Source organism: Salmo salar, chromosome 19 (genome assembly GCF_965601325.2).
Source record: "Salmo salar chromosome 19, fSalSal1, whole genome shotgun sequence".
Lineage (NCBI taxonomy): Eukaryota > Metazoa > Chordata > Actinopteri > Salmoniformes > Salmonidae > Salmo > Salmo salar.
Genome location: NC_138309.1, coordinates 2,119,615 through 2,135,319, shown reverse-complemented (window position 1 = coordinate 2,135,319; position 15,705 = coordinate 2,119,615). Strand labels below are relative to the sequence as shown.

At 42.5% G+C, this 15,705-nt stretch overlaps 1 protein-coding gene across 4 annotated transcripts in view; it reads left to right on the top strand.

Annotated features, from left to right (window-relative positions):
• LOC106578275 (sodium-dependent neutral amino acid transporter B(0)AT2) overlaps nucleotides 1-15,705 on the top strand; it is a 39,591-nt gene that overhangs the window by 8,777 nt on the left and 15,109 nt on the right. The window lies entirely within an intron of this gene.

Here is a 15,705-nt window from a genome sequence, read left to right as displayed (position 1 = left end):
GCATCAATGCCTTCCTCTTGCAGGAACTGCTGACACACTCCAGCCACATGAGGTCTAGCATTGTCTTGCATTAGGAGGAACCCAGGGCCAACCGCACCAGCATATGGTCTCACAAGGGGTCTGAGGATCTCATCTCGGTACCTAATGGCAGTCAGGCTACCTCTGGCGAGCACATGGAGGGCTGTGCGGCCCCCCAAAGAAATGCCACTCCACACCATGACTGACCCACCGCCAAACCGGTCATGCTGGAGGATGTTGCAGGCAGCAGAACGTTCTCCACGGCGTCTCCAGACTCTGTCACGTCTGTCACATGTGCTCAGTGTGAACCTGCTTTCATCTGTGAAGAGCACAGGGCGCCAGTGGCGAATTTGCCAATCTTGGTATACTCTGGCAAATGCCAAACGTCCTGCACGGTGTTGGGCTGTAAGCACAACCCCCACCTGTGGACGTCGGGCCCTCATACCACCCTCATGGAGTCTGTTTCTGACCGTTTGAGCAGACACATGCACATTTGTGGCCTGCTGGAGGTCATTTTGCAGGGCTCTGGCAGTGCTCCGCCTGCTCCTCCTTGCACAAAGGCGGAGGTAGCGGTCCTGCTGCTGGGTTGTTTCCCTCCTACGGCCTCCTCCACGTCTCCTGATGTACTGGCCTGTCTCCTGGTAGCGCCTCCATGCTCTAGACACTACGCTGACAGACACAGCAAACCTTCTTGCCACAGCTCGCATTGATGTGCCATCCTGGATGAGCTGCACTACCTGAGCCACTTGTGTGGGTTGTAGACTCCGTCTCATGCTACCACTAGAGTGAAAGCACCGCCAGCATTCAAAAGTGACCAAAACATCAGCCAGGAAGCATAGGAACTGAGAAGTGGTCTGTGGTCTCCACCTGCAGAACCACTCCTTTATTGGGGGTGTCTTGCTAATTGCCTATCATTTCCACCTGTTGTCTATTCCATTTGCACAACAGCATGTGAAATTTATTGTCAATCAGTGTTGCTTCCTAAGTGGACAGTTTGATTTCACAGAAGTGTGATTGACTTGGAGTTACCTTGTGTTCCCTTTATTTTTTTGAGCAGTATATTTTGATTTGTTTAAAAAAAAAAAATTGGGGGGGGGGGGGGGGGTTCGACATGATTCCATATGCGTTATTGAATTATTCTACAATGTAGAAAATAGGAAAAATAAAGAAAAACCCTTGAGCAGGTGTTCTAAAGCTTGTGACCGGTAGTGTTCACCGTATGAAAACTCTTCCAAGTTACAATTTTCTTTATGTCTTCATGCAACTTTTAATGACATCACAAAATAGACATTCATTTTCCATCTCTCATCATTACCGACATTCGGAGGATGAAATATATTGTCCCAGTGTCCATTTGTTTGATGTTGTAGTTTGGGAGGTAAACTCATGTAACACAGAGACATTCCATTTGCCCATATTAGGCCCCAAAAGGAATCGTCTGCTGCCCATGGTTTACGATCGACATGAAGTGTCATAAAACCCCTATATCCATCCATCTCCCCTCTGTGGGAGAGAGAGCTCTGTAGAGCTGAACCACTGTAACATGATCCTTTGGATCCTCACATGGGAGTCATGATAGTCCCCCTCTGGTGGATTCAACCTTGGCGATCCTACTTGAAGCTGGGTAGTTAAGTCACTTAGAAAAGTGGCATCCTGAATGACAAAGCTTACACTGTGGACATTACAGGGCTGACGTAGCGAACTCTGGAGAGGAGGCTGGGGATGCTGTGGGTAGACCCCCTGATGGGGTTTCAGGATCTATTGCCAACATTCCTGAAAATCAAGATCGCTTCCGTCCCACTGGTGATCCTAGTATAAGACCTCATTAGGTCTTCCATTGCGCATAATAGGTGCACACGCCAAGGGCAATAAGACCAAGGATCATGGTAACAGTCAGGATACTGTCCGGCACCGTCCAAGAGCGGGTGACAGACCAATCTTTTGGCTTGTAGTCAGTCGGGTCAACTAAAAGTGCCTCCTCCAGTACACTAAGATCAACAGTCATTCGTCCCTCGTACTGGATTTAGTTTTGAATTGCTTGTGGTAATTCAAGGGAAGGTTTAGCAAAAGCGTCAGGCATTTCAATATCTGTGTCTATCCTGTCGTTGGGAAGTTGGTATAGAGCTAGGTCATCAATATGGATAATCTCCCCCTCTGGTACCTTAACAAAAACAGTCTGGTTGGGGAGGTTCATTTGGGTGGTTGAGTCATGGCGTTCCTAAGTCATAGTGGTGGACGCAAACGGGGTGTTAACCAACCATTGATTCTCTACAACCTCCACTTGTGTGGTGGTGACACCATCCCTTGCTGTTAGTTTGGCTCTACATCGTTCTTCGATGGTGATAGGCTTAAGACCACAAAGACATTCAGTGTTATCCCTGACACATAATTTGCTAGGACAGAGGTAGTGGACATCTTTGGTTAGAGTACACATTAACAGGTTAGGGGTGAGAGAGAGAGATCTGGATAAGCTACGACTGGGAGTGTGGCAATTTTCACATGGGTGCTGTCACGCCAAAATCCTACATTTAGAACTGCTTTCAATCTATAGATATTCTCCAGTTCAACAACCGGCAGCGTCAGTCAAAATCCCACTTAATTACGAACAACATCAACGTGTATTGGGATTACCGACCCCAGACTATAGGCCAAATGTAACTGAGGTCCATATGTTGTGTACCATTGAGAGAGAGAGATCTCTTCCTCCCGCAGAGGGGGAGAGGTATGGAGGTGGTTTTTTTAGGACCGCACATCCATCGTAAATTGTAAGGCAGCAGACCAACTCCTTTCTGGTCTAATGTGAGAGATCGGAATGTCTGTGTGCCATATGAGTTTACTGCCCAAAACTAAAACGTAAACATTGGGACGATATATTTGATCTACCAAATGGGTAGGAATAATGATAGATGGAATATGAAAATGAATGTCTATTTTATGTGAGTAAAAGTTAAATGAAGACGTTATGACAAACATTGTAACATGAAGAGTTTTCAAAATGTGTATGCGATGTTTACATGCTTTATGTTGTGTAGAAAATATCCTGATGGAAGAGAATGTTTTGGTGACGATAAGACTGATTTTAGTTGTCTAAACGAGATCATAGTAAATTCTAATACCTTGCCTCGTAACTAGTTACGACCCAGGGAACCCAGAGAGCGTGTCATAAAGACAGATACACCCTTTCTTACCCGAGGGTATTAAACGTGAGTTGAGAATTAACATGCTAGACTAAAACGGACCACCACTGCAGCGTGATCTAAGATAGTCACGACCCCGCAAACGCAACACAAGGTTGAAAAGGACGAAGGAGCCTCTTACAATACTCAACCGAAGGATTGATTGTTATCTAAGAAGGTGGATTCAAGCAGGACCACCCGGTTATTCTCTTCAAGTCACACCGGTTCTCTACATGGCTCTCCTACCCTCCGCAGAAGATCACTCTCAAAGAACGAGTGCAAGGAAACTAAGAGAAAGGACATTGACATCTTGTGGACTGAGACTTACACCCAAGAATGAAGCATACTGCTAAATACATGCATTACAATTCTTACCCACAAGAGTGGCAGTTCGGGGCAAGGTGTTAGGGCTGAACTAAGCATAGTTAACAAATGTAACCAAGTGTTGCTTTTCGCTCTCTCGCCCTCGCGGCCGCTCTCCCTCTATCTAAATCCCCATCTTGTGTAATTCGTATCATATTGTGTTGGTCCGCTAGGGACCTGTTGTCATTGTATTAAGTTCTAATCAATAACCCAGACTGTGTGTGTGTAAATGAATAATCAACTCAATTTGTGTGGTACGGAATGATTAGTGAGACCCGGGTTTGTGCAGATTTAAAGGATTATGAGACGTTCAGAATGAGACTGATATGAGGAAATGACTGACTGCTATGATATCGAGATCCTGATTTATTCTTGAGTTAATTCGGGAAACGATAACTCATTCACTTTTTTTAGGATAGGGGGTAGCATTCGGAATTTTGGATGAAAAGCGTGCCCAAAGTAAACTGCCTGCTACTCAGGCCCAGAAGCTAGGATATGCATATAATTGGTAGATTTGGATAGAAAACGCTCTAAAGTTTCCAAAACTGTTAAAATAATGTCTGTGAGTATAACAGAACTGAAATGGCAGGCGAAAACCTGAGGAAAATCCATCCAGGAAGTGCTATTATTTTGAAATTGGTGTTTTTCCATTGAAAGCCTAGCCACCATATAAATGGTTATGACCCAGATTGCGTTCCCTATGGCTTCCACTAGCTGTGAACAGTCTTTAGACATTGTTTCAGGCCTTTATTCTGAAAAATGAGGGAGAATGAGCAGTTTCAATGAGAGGCCAGTGGAAAGTCCCCAACCTGTTTGGTGCGCAATCACGAGAACGCGCCTTTTGTTGTTTTTCTTTTATATTGACGACGCTATTGTCCGGTTGAAATATTATCGATTATTTAGGCTAAAAACAACCTGAGGATTGATTATAAACATCGTTTGACATGTTTCTACGAACTCTACGGATACTGTTTGGAATTTCCATCTGCCTCTTGTGACTGTATTTGAGCCATTGGATTACTGAACAAAACGCTCCAACAAAATGGAGGTTTTTGGATATAAAGAGGGACTTTATCGAACAAAACAAATATTTATTGTGTAACTGGGAGTCTTGTGAGTGCAACCATACAAAGATCATCAAAGGTAAGTGATTAATTTTATTGCTATTTCTGACTTTCGTGACTAATCTACTTGGCTGCTAACTGTTTGTAATATTTTGTGTGCTGAGCGCTGTCCTCAGATAATTGCATGGTTTGCTTTCGCCGTAAAGCCTTTCTGAAATCTCCACTTCCTGGATGGATTTTTCTCAGGTTTTCGCCTGCCATATCAGTTCTGTTATACTCACAGACATTATTTTAAACATTTTGGAAACTTTAGAGTTTTTTATCCAAATCCAAATTATATGCATATCCTAGCTTCTGGGCCTGAGTAGCAGGCAGTTTACTTTAGGCACGCATTTCATCCGGAGGTGAAAATAGTGCCCCCTCCCCTAATGAAGTGAATGATAAATATGTCACGACAGAGGGGATTCAATTCATGTGCAAATGGTCCATAGAAGAGCTAACTTCATATAGAAAATCCTCCAATAACAATCTAACCAATTGGACATGGGCATAGTCATGGTTCATGACGTCTACTAGCTTTCCTACCGACAGGAGGGTTTTGTTCTGGTTTACCACCAGAACAGTATCCCGGAGAGACTTTCCTAGATGTTGCAACCTGCGTTCCTGTGATTTGATCTGTTGCTGGATAAGTGGCATCTCTTTAGTTATCTCCCTAACATTTCTCTTGACTATGGCTAGACTGATTGTGTGGACGGCAGTGGTACTTAGAGCAAACAGTGACCCTACGGCTGCACCTATCGAGAGTAGTGCCCCGACAAATCGTTTTTCTCACCTTCACTCTACTAGTTCTGACTAGGTGACTGTGAACTTTTGGAGTTGGGCCAACATATGGGCAGTTTCTAGGTGGGCGTGCTTAACTGCCTGGGTGGTCCAGTCAGCCCCGGCCCAACTAAAATGTGCCACAGGTGGAATGTGTTGGCGGTATACGTTCTCTGCATCTAGGCGGACGTACACCCTCTGTGTGTGTACTCTGCAGTTGGTTAAAAGGAGTCCTGGATCATCACAGAGAACGATTCCCGTAGGGGGTCTGCTCATGAGTACATCTGCTGGGTTGGTTTTGACCAGGGCACAGAGTCAGGATCAGACAAAGGAACTCCATCCTACAAAAACGCATAATTAGAGACGTTGTTTGATTATTTCAGTGGTGTGGTTTTTGTAAACGAAAATGTTATGACACAACAAATGTAGATAATTTTCCTATTTGGAACAGCACAGCGCAGGACAATATCAACAGTGACAACGAACGTATATCTTGTAGTTGGGAAGAGAAGGTAAGGTGTTAGGTGCAACCTACTGATCTACTGGAAGGGATCAGCTGAGTATACTTAAGCATTTTCTTCGTACCTCTGACTTTGCTAGGTTTCTATCTATTCTGTGCTGGCTTGCACCCCTTCTATTCCCATGGGGGTTGTGTACAACTTGATTTGGTTCCTGTGGACCCACTTGAACATGGTGTTTTGTCAACCTTTGCTGATTCTGATTTGATAAACTACAGGTGACAGCTTCACCACAATCTTGTGTGGCCCCGTCCAGTGGGGCAGGAACTTTGTCGCGACGCCTACGGGTTTGGGGTATACAGTTGAAGTCGGAAGTTTACATACACCTTAGCCAAATGCATTTAATCTCAGTTTTTCACAATTCCTAACATTTAATCCTAGTAAATATTCTCTTTCTTAGGTCAGTTAGGATCACCACTTTTTATTTTAAGAATGTGAAATGTCAGAATAATAATAGAGAGAATTATTTATTTCAGCTTTTATTTCTTTCATCACATTCCCAATGGGTCAGAAGTTTACATACACTCAATTAGTATTTGGAAGCATTGCCTTTAAATTGTTTAACTTGGGTCAAACGTTTCGGGTAGCCTTCCACAAGCTTCCCACAATAAGTTGGGTGCATTTTAGCCCATTCCTCCTGACAGAGCTGGTGTAATTGAGTCAGGTTTGTAGGCCTCCTTGCTCGCACACGCTTTTTCAGTTCTGCCCACAAATTTTCTATGGGATTGAGGTCAGGGATTTGTGATGGCCACTCCAATACCTTGACTTTGTTGTCCTTAAGCCATTTTGCCACAACTTTGGAAGCATGCTTGGGGTCATTGTTAATTTGGAAGACCCATTTGCGACCAAGCTTTAACTTCCTGACTGATGTCGTCAGATGTTGCTTCAATATATTCACATAATTTTCCTCCCTCATGATGCCATCTATTTTGAAGTGCACCAGCCCCTCCTGCAGCAAAGCACCCCCACAACATGATGCTGCGACCCCCGTGCTTCACAGTTGGGATGGTGTTCTTCGGCTTGCAAGCATCCCCTTTTTCCTCCAAACATAACAATGGTCATTATGGCCAAACAGTTCTATTTCTGTTTCATCAGACCAGAGGACATTTTTCCAAAAAGTACAATCTTTGTCCCCATGTGCAGTTGTAAACCGTAGTCTGGCTTTTTTATGGCGGTTTTGGAGCAGTGGCTTTTTCCTTGCTTAGCGGCCCTTCAGGTTATGTCAATATAGGACTTGTTTTACTGTTGATGTAGATAATTTTGTACCTGTTCCTTCCAGCATCTTCACATGGTCCTTTGCTGTTCTGGGATTGATTTGCACTTTGGCACCAAAGTACGTTCATCTCTCGGAGACAGAACGCGTCTCCTTCCTGAGCGGTATAATGGCTGCGTGGTCCCATGGTGTTTATACTTGTGTACTATTGTTTGTAAAGATGAACGTGGTACCTTCAGGTGTTTGGAAATTGCTTGCCAGGATGAACCAGACTTGTGGAGGTCTACAATTATTTTTTTCTGAGGTCTTGGCTGATTTCTTTTGATTTTCCCATGATGTCAAGCAAAGAGGCACTGTGTTTGAAGGTAGGCCATGAAATACATCCACAGGTACACCTCCAGTTGACTCAGGCTAATTTACATAATTTATCAGAAGCTTCTAAAGCCATGACATCATTTTCTGGAATTTTCCAAGCTGTTTAAAGGCACAGTCAACTTCTGACCCACTGGAATTGTGATACAGTGAATTGTAAGTGAAATAATCTGTCTGTAAACAATTGTTGGAAAAATGACTTGTCATGCACAAAGTAGATGTCCTAACCGACTTGCCAAAACTATAGTTTGTTAACAAGACATTTGTGGAATGGTTGAAACACTTAGTTTGGAGTCATTAAAACTAGTTTATGTAAACTTCCGACTTCAACTGTATGTAGTACCACACCTTATCCCCAACCTTGTACACCTGGTGTGAGGCCTTTTTGTTGTAATGGGTCTTGTCGCGTTCTGCACTTCTTTCCAACTTGAGCGTACGCAATGGTAGCCTGGAGGTGGGTTCGCAAGTCCGCCACGTATTGATGAGCCGTGTAGGCGGTGGCTGCGGCGACATCTCCCGGTTTGTACAGGAGTTGCAGTGGAAGTGTCATTTGTTGTCCCGTCATCTCGAATGGTGTTATTCCCGTAGACCTGTTGCGTGTGGCTCTGATCGCCATCAGTACCAGTGCGAGTTTGGGACCTCAGTCTTTGTGGTTTGCTGCCACATATTTCCTCAGGATACGCAACCACACGTCTGTCTTGGTCATGTTTTTGGTACAACCCAGCACTAAAGCAGTGCTCTGAGGAACTGACTTCCAAAAAGGTCTTTGTTGGGGTATACCAGGCAGGGTGCCTCGCAAAGCAGGTTTTTAAAGGAAGTAACAGCTTTGTCATGTGTGGCATCCCAAACGAACAGGTCAAAGGCTTTGACAAGTCGGCATAGTTTTCAATTAATTGACGGGAGTAATTACATACTCCCAAGAAACTGCGCACCTCATGAAGGTTTGTGTTTTGATGTTGCGGACCACTTGGATTCTGTTAGACTGTGGCAGGATGCCCTCAGCACCCACTAGAAGTCCAACGTAGTTTACCATGGTCCTGAACCAATATCCTTTCATGATGGCCAACTTAGCCCCTGCTGCCCCGAGTTGGGTAACAATGTGGTCCATCTCATTGAGGTGATGTGACCAAGTCTCACTTCTCATGTGAACGTCGTCCACATAGATTATCGTCCACCTGGTGACTGCGTCTGGCATTGCCTTGTGCAGGAAGATGTTGAACTCTGAGGGGGAGTTTGCATACCCGAACGGGTAACGATTGAGTGGGGTGGGGGAATGATCAACTGTTCCCTCATCAGTGTGTACCTCGCATGCAGAAGGAGATGCGGTATCATCCGCTGTGACGATGGAGTATATCAGCAGCTCTTTGTCAGAATCGACATCCAGCCTGAACGTTGATGTGTCGTCAAGTGGCAATACGGGAGCTATTGCCATTGCCTTTTGACGGACAAGTAAAAAGCGTTTCTCCCTTGCCACATGGGTCTAGGGAGGACGGAAGGGGCCCAATCACGGGAACAAAAAGTTCAAAATCATGGAAGGAGTAAACAATCAATGTTCCTAGCTGAGTAATGGAAATATCCGCTTGAGTCGGTACAGAATCTAAGACTTAAGTGGATCTAGAGTTTACTTCCAACAGCGGGTTACCATTGATAGTTAGCCCCAAGGCGATTATAGTCACGGAAAGGGTTGGAAGAACGCAGTGGTGACTTCCATCCGGTAGCCGGGCGCCAGGTTCAGTCTTACAGATACCTCTGGTTCTTGCCGTTATCACCACGGTGGACTCAGTTATCACTTTGCAAGCTTCAGGAATAGTCTGCCCGGATGCCATTGACACAGGGTTTAAAGACACAGCGTGTTGGGCTGGCTGAACCAAAGAACTTAGTGTATGGTATCGAGTATTACACCCGATCTTACCAAAATGTCCGCTCCCACATAGACTGTATGTGGGAGGTTCGCGACAACTAGTAGATAGTGAGATACTTGGTCACAATGCGGAGTGATAGCGCACACCCCTAAAGCGGTGAGCGTTGTTTGGGGATTCGTTCCCAGTGGGAATCTGAACGTATTCGGACCAAGGGGGTGGCAGATAGCCGCTTTCAAAATGTCTCACCCTGTCATTTGCCACAAATGGCGGACTCATGACCGTTGTTGCATAATGTATTGCAAGTAGCCTTCGACGAAGGCGGTGGAGTCAACGGAGTTGGCATAGTTATTTGTGACCAGACTTGGTTGGTTTTCCAATCCATTAGTGGTACCAAACGGTCAATTAAATCTATCCTAATCAGCATCTCTTCGGTGTCAATGCTAATCACGTACACAGGGTGGATAAGTGACACGCTTTTGTAGTTCAATTTTAGTAGGAGACGCTTGGTTAGAGGCGAGGTAGACTGAGTGAAACCTCAGTTTCTTGTCGCAGCGTTCCGTTTTTAACCAACGTTTTGCTGGGTCCACTGCCCTTTTTGAGTTCATCCAGCAAAGTTTGAGCTATGAGGGAAATAGATTCAGGTTTGACTACAGGTGAAACAGTCATTTGAGGTATGGCCTGTTCAAGTTGGATTTTCTCGTCATATCCCCAACAAAGTGGAGTGGGTTGGAATAACAGAGCGGTTGGTTATGTGTCGATTTTCAAGACCGATAACCCACCTTCGTGACCCAGTGGGTCCTCTATTAGAATGAGAGAGGAGTCAGTAGTAGCAACGCTGCTTATTTTGTGCGTCTCCACGAGCAGGAAGCTGTGGAACGATTGGGTAACTTTGGGAGTTTCTGTAAGAAACCATTTTGATACATGCCTTCAATTGTATTAGCCTACTTTATTTCAATATTTTTTGTTGTCATTCGGTGATATTTATTACCACAGTAATTCTTTATGGATCGATTCAGTTGTGGTTAAGAAAACAGTGCATGCTTAGTGGTGGGCTATACAAAGACATGGGGGAAGTGACATGCCTTGCAAGATGATGGTTAATGAGCGCTGCCTAGGAACCATTGAGTTTAAGAGCGTAGTGTGTGGCAATGCCACCTCGACATTACGGCTACATTTCATAAGCCCTTGTCAGAATATTATTACTAGGTTGTTTGGCGGAAATAAACGTTTTGGCTTTCATACTGGCAATACCTTTCACATAAGGTGCAAAAACATTTGCGGGAAAAATGTTCCAGTGTCTGCCTGCCAGCTGATATTCTTTACCAGTGCGTGTGTAGGCTACCTGCCCCTCGCCATCCGAAGCATAGGCTACAGTAGCCTACTGACGTAACAAACATGATAAAAACATTACGGCGAGAGATTTTTAATTAGAGAAGAATGGATTAACTTTTTCGATGCCAGTTAACCTCTCTTGGGTATGTGGGATGAAATCTTTCCACCTAGTCAACAGCTAGTGGAATCGAGTGGCGCGATATTCAAAAACCTTAAATGCTATAACTTCAATTTCTCAAACATATGACTATTTTACATCATTTTAAAGACAAGACTGTCGTTAATCTAACCACATTGTCCGATTTCAAAAAGGCTTTACAACGAAAGCAAAACATTAGATTATGTCAGGAGAGTACCAAGCCAGAAATAATCACACACCCATTTTTCAAGCTAGCATATAATGTCACAAAAACCAAAACCACAGCTAAATGCAGCACTAACCTTTGATGATCTTCATCAGATGACACTCCTAGGACATTATGTTATACAATACATGCATGTTTTGTTCAATCAAGTTCATATTTATATCAAAAAACAGCTTTTTACATTAGCATGTGACGTTCAGAACTAGCAAACATACCGAAAACTTCCGGTGAATTTACTAAATTACTCACGATAAACGTTCACAAAAAACAATTTTTTAAAGAATTATAGATACAGAACTCCTTTATGCAATCGCGGTGTCAGATTTTAAAATAGCTTTTCGGCAAAAGCACATTTTGCAATATTCTGAGTAGATAGCTCGCCATCACGGGCTAGCTAATTTGACACCCACCAAGTTTGGCACTCACCAAACTCAGATTTACTATAAGAAAAATTGGATTACCTTTGCTGTTCTTTGTCAGAATGCACTCCCAGGACTTCTACTTCAACCACAAATGTTATTTTGGTTCAAAATAATCCATAGCTACGTTCAAATATCCTCTGTTTTGTCCGTGCGTTCAGGTCACTATCCGAACGGTGACGCGCGGACGCATGTCGTGACAAAGAATTTCAAAATATTCCATTACCGTACTTCGAAGCATGTCAAACGATTTTTATCGTAAAATAGCGATAATATTCCAACCGGGAGACGTTTTCGTTCAAAGACTGAAAGAAGAAAATGGTGTCTTCACGTGCACCCGTGTCATTGTTCTCAGATTGACCACTTTCCAAATGCGCTACTGTTTTTCAGCCAGGGACTGCAGAGTCATCATTCCCCATTCTGGCACCTTCTGAGAGCCTATGGGAGCCTTAGAAAATGTCACGTTACAGCAGAGATCCTCTGTTTTGAATAAAGAGGCTATAAAGGCCAAGAAATGGTCAGAGATGGCACTTCCTGTATAGAATCTTCTCAGGTTTTTGCCTGCCATATGAGTTCTGTTATACTCACAGACACCATTCAAACAGTTTTAGAAACTTTAGGGTGTTTTCTATCCAAATCAAACAATTATATGCATATTCTAGTTTCTGGGCAGGAGTAATAACCAGATTAAATCGGGTACGTTTTTTATCCGGACGTGAAAATACTGCCCCCTACCCAAGAGAGGTTAAGGAAACTATAGGTATAATGTTTCACGTTGGATTTATTAACTACTAAAATGTAAGGCGTGTTTTTAATTTGAATTCTGGTGCCGGTCTGCACACACAAGCTTGTTAGCTAGCTAGCTCTGGTCCAACGTTAATCCAACTCTCGGAAGTTCAAAGACATTCAAAGTTCCTCCATAGAAGCCGCTCCTCCGTAGGTATAATTCTCTGGCCTAATTCAGATAATGTCATTAGATATCCAGCGCTTCAATTCAAGGCTCCTCCACCCTCTTTGTCTCCCAACCAGCAAAATTTCAGTTGCGTCTCGTGCCCTACACTTGTCTGTCCAATTCATGTTAACAACTATACAATATTCACACCCCTTTTTTCCACAATTTGTTTTTAGAAAGTGGGATTAAAATGTTTACAATTTACAAATAAAACCAATCTACACAAAATACTCTACTGTCAAAGTGGAAGAATTCTAACAAATTAATGAAATATAATAATAATTTACTTAAGTATTCAACCCCCTGAGTCAATACATGTTAGAATTAGAGGTCGACCGATTAATCAGAATGGCCGATTTTAATTAGGGCCGATTTCAAGTTTTCATAACAATCGGTAATCGGCATTTTTGGACACCGATCATGGCCTGATTACATTGCGTTCCACGAGGAGACTGCGTGGCAGGCTGACTACCTGTTATGCGAGTGCAGCAAGGAGCCAAGGTAAGGTGCTAGATGCATTAAACTTATAAAAACAATCAATCTTAACATAAGCACTAAACTACACATTGTTGATGAAATTACTAGTTTAACTAGCTTATCCTGCGTTGCATATAATCAATGCGGTGCCTGAAATTGTGTCACTTCCTTTGCGTTCAGTGTAAGCAGAGGTGGTATATGCAGCAGTTTGGGCCACCTGGCTCATTGCGAACTGTTGTGAAGACCATTTCTTCCTAACAAAGACCGTAATTAATTTGCCAGAATTTTACATAATTATGACATAACATTGAAGGTTGTATTTAGACTTAGGGATGCCACCCATTCGATAAAATACGGAACGGTTCCGTATTTCACTGAAAGAATAAATGTTTTGTTTTCGAAATGATAGTTTCTGGATTTGACCATATTAATGACATAAGGCTCGTATTCCTGTGTGTTTATTATAATTAAGTCTATGATTTGATATTTGATAGAGCAGTCTGACTGAGCGGTGGTAGGCAGCAGCAGGCAGGTAAGCGTTCATTCAAACAGCACTTTTCTGCGTTTGCCAACAGTTTTTCGCAATGCTTGAAGCGCAGCGTTGTTTGACTTCAAGCCTATCAACTCCTGAGATTAGGCTGGCAATACTATAGTGCCTATAAGAACATCCAGTAGTCAAAGGTCTATGAAATACAAATGGTATAGAGTGAAGTAGTCCTATAATAACTACAACCAAAACCCCTGGGAATATTGAAGACTCCAGCTTTCATATGTTCTCATGTTCTGAGCAAGGAACTTAAACGTTTGCTTTTTTACATGGCACATATTGCACTTTTACTTTCTTCTCCGGCACTGTGTTTTTGCATTATTTAAACCAAATTGAACATGTTTCGTTATTTATTTGAGACAAAATGTATTATATTAAGTTAAAATGAGTGTTCGTTGTTCATTCAGTATTGTTGTAATTGTCATTATTATATTTATATATATATCGGCCGCTTTTAATCGCTATCGGCGTTTTTTGGTCCTCCAACAATCGGTATCGCCGTTGAAAAATCATATTCGGTTGACCTCTAGTTAGAATCACCTTTTGGCGGCGATTACAGCTGTGTCTTTCTGGGTAAGTCTCTAAGAGCTTTGCACACTTGGATTGTGTAATGTTTGCAATTGTTCTTTAAAAAAAATATTCAAGCTCTGTCAAATTGCAAATTGGTTGTGATCATTGCTAGACAGCTATTTATCAAGTCTTGCCATAGATTTCAAGCCGATTTAACTCAAACCTGTAACTAGGTCACTCAGAAACATTCAATGTCGTCTTGGTAAGCAACTCCAGTGCATATTTGGCCTTGTGTTTTAGGATATTGTCCTGCCTAAAGGTGAATTTGTCTCCCAGCGTCTGTTAGAAAGCAGACTGAAGCAGGTTTTCCTCTAGAATTTTACCTGTGCTTAGCTTTATTTCTTAATTTTTTTTATCATAAACTCCCCAGTCCTTGTCGATGACAAGCATACCCATAACATGATGCAGCCACCACCATGCTTGAAGATATGAAGAGTGGTACTCCGTGATGTGGTGTTGGATTTTCCACAAACATAACACTTTGTTTTCAGGATTTAAAGTTAATATCTTTGCCACACATTCATGTTTTGTAATATTGTTATTCTGTACAGGTTTCCTTGCATTGTTTTTCAGTGAATTAAGATTAACCTGTCTGGGAACCTGGGCGCTTGCGTCCATCCCTAGTCAACAGCCAGTGGAATCGCGTCGCGCGAAATACAAATACCTCATAAATGCTATAACTTCAATTTCTCAAACATATTACTATTTTACACCATTTTATAGATACACCTCTCCTGAATCGAACCACGTTGTCCGATTTCAAAAAGGCTTTACAGCAAAAGCAAAACATTAGATTATGTTAGGAGAGTACCCTGCCAAAAAAAATCACACTGCCATTTTCAAAGCATCTAGCATGCATCACAAATACCCAAAACACAGCTAAAATGCAGCACTAACCTTTGACAATCTTCATCAGATGACACTCCTAGGACATCATGTTACACAATACATGCATTTTTTGTTCGATAAAGTTCATATTTATATATAAAAACAGCATTTTACATCGGCGCGTGACATTCAGAAAATATTTTCCCTCAAATGCTTCCGGTGAATCAGCGCTACAATTTACAAAATTACTATTCGAAAACATTGTTAAAATGTAATATTGTCATTCAAAGAATTATAGATTAACATCTCGTGAATGCAACTGCATTGCCAGATTTAAAAATAACTTTACTGAGAAATCACACTTTGCAATAAACGAGGTGGTATGCTCAGAAAAATAGGCTAGGCGATAGACTAGCGCCATCTTGGAACCATCTAAAATCAAATATACTATTGTAAATATTCCCTTACCTTTGATTATCTTCATCAGAAGGCACTTCCAGGAATCCCAGGTCCACAACAAATCTAGTTTTGTTCGAAAAAGTTAATAATTTATGTCCCAATAGCTCCTTCTTGTTAGCGCGTTCCGAAGGCTACTCATAATGTACTGAAGCGCGCGGGACTTGTCGTCACGAATGTGCCAAAAAATATATATTTACGTGCGTATAAACACGTCAAATGTTGTATAACATAAATCTTTAGGGCCTTTTTCAACCAGAGCTTCAATAATATTCAAGGCGGACGATTGCATTGTTTTAATAAACGTTTCGGAATGAGAGGGTACCCATGGGCGTCCGCGTCATAGTAGTAATG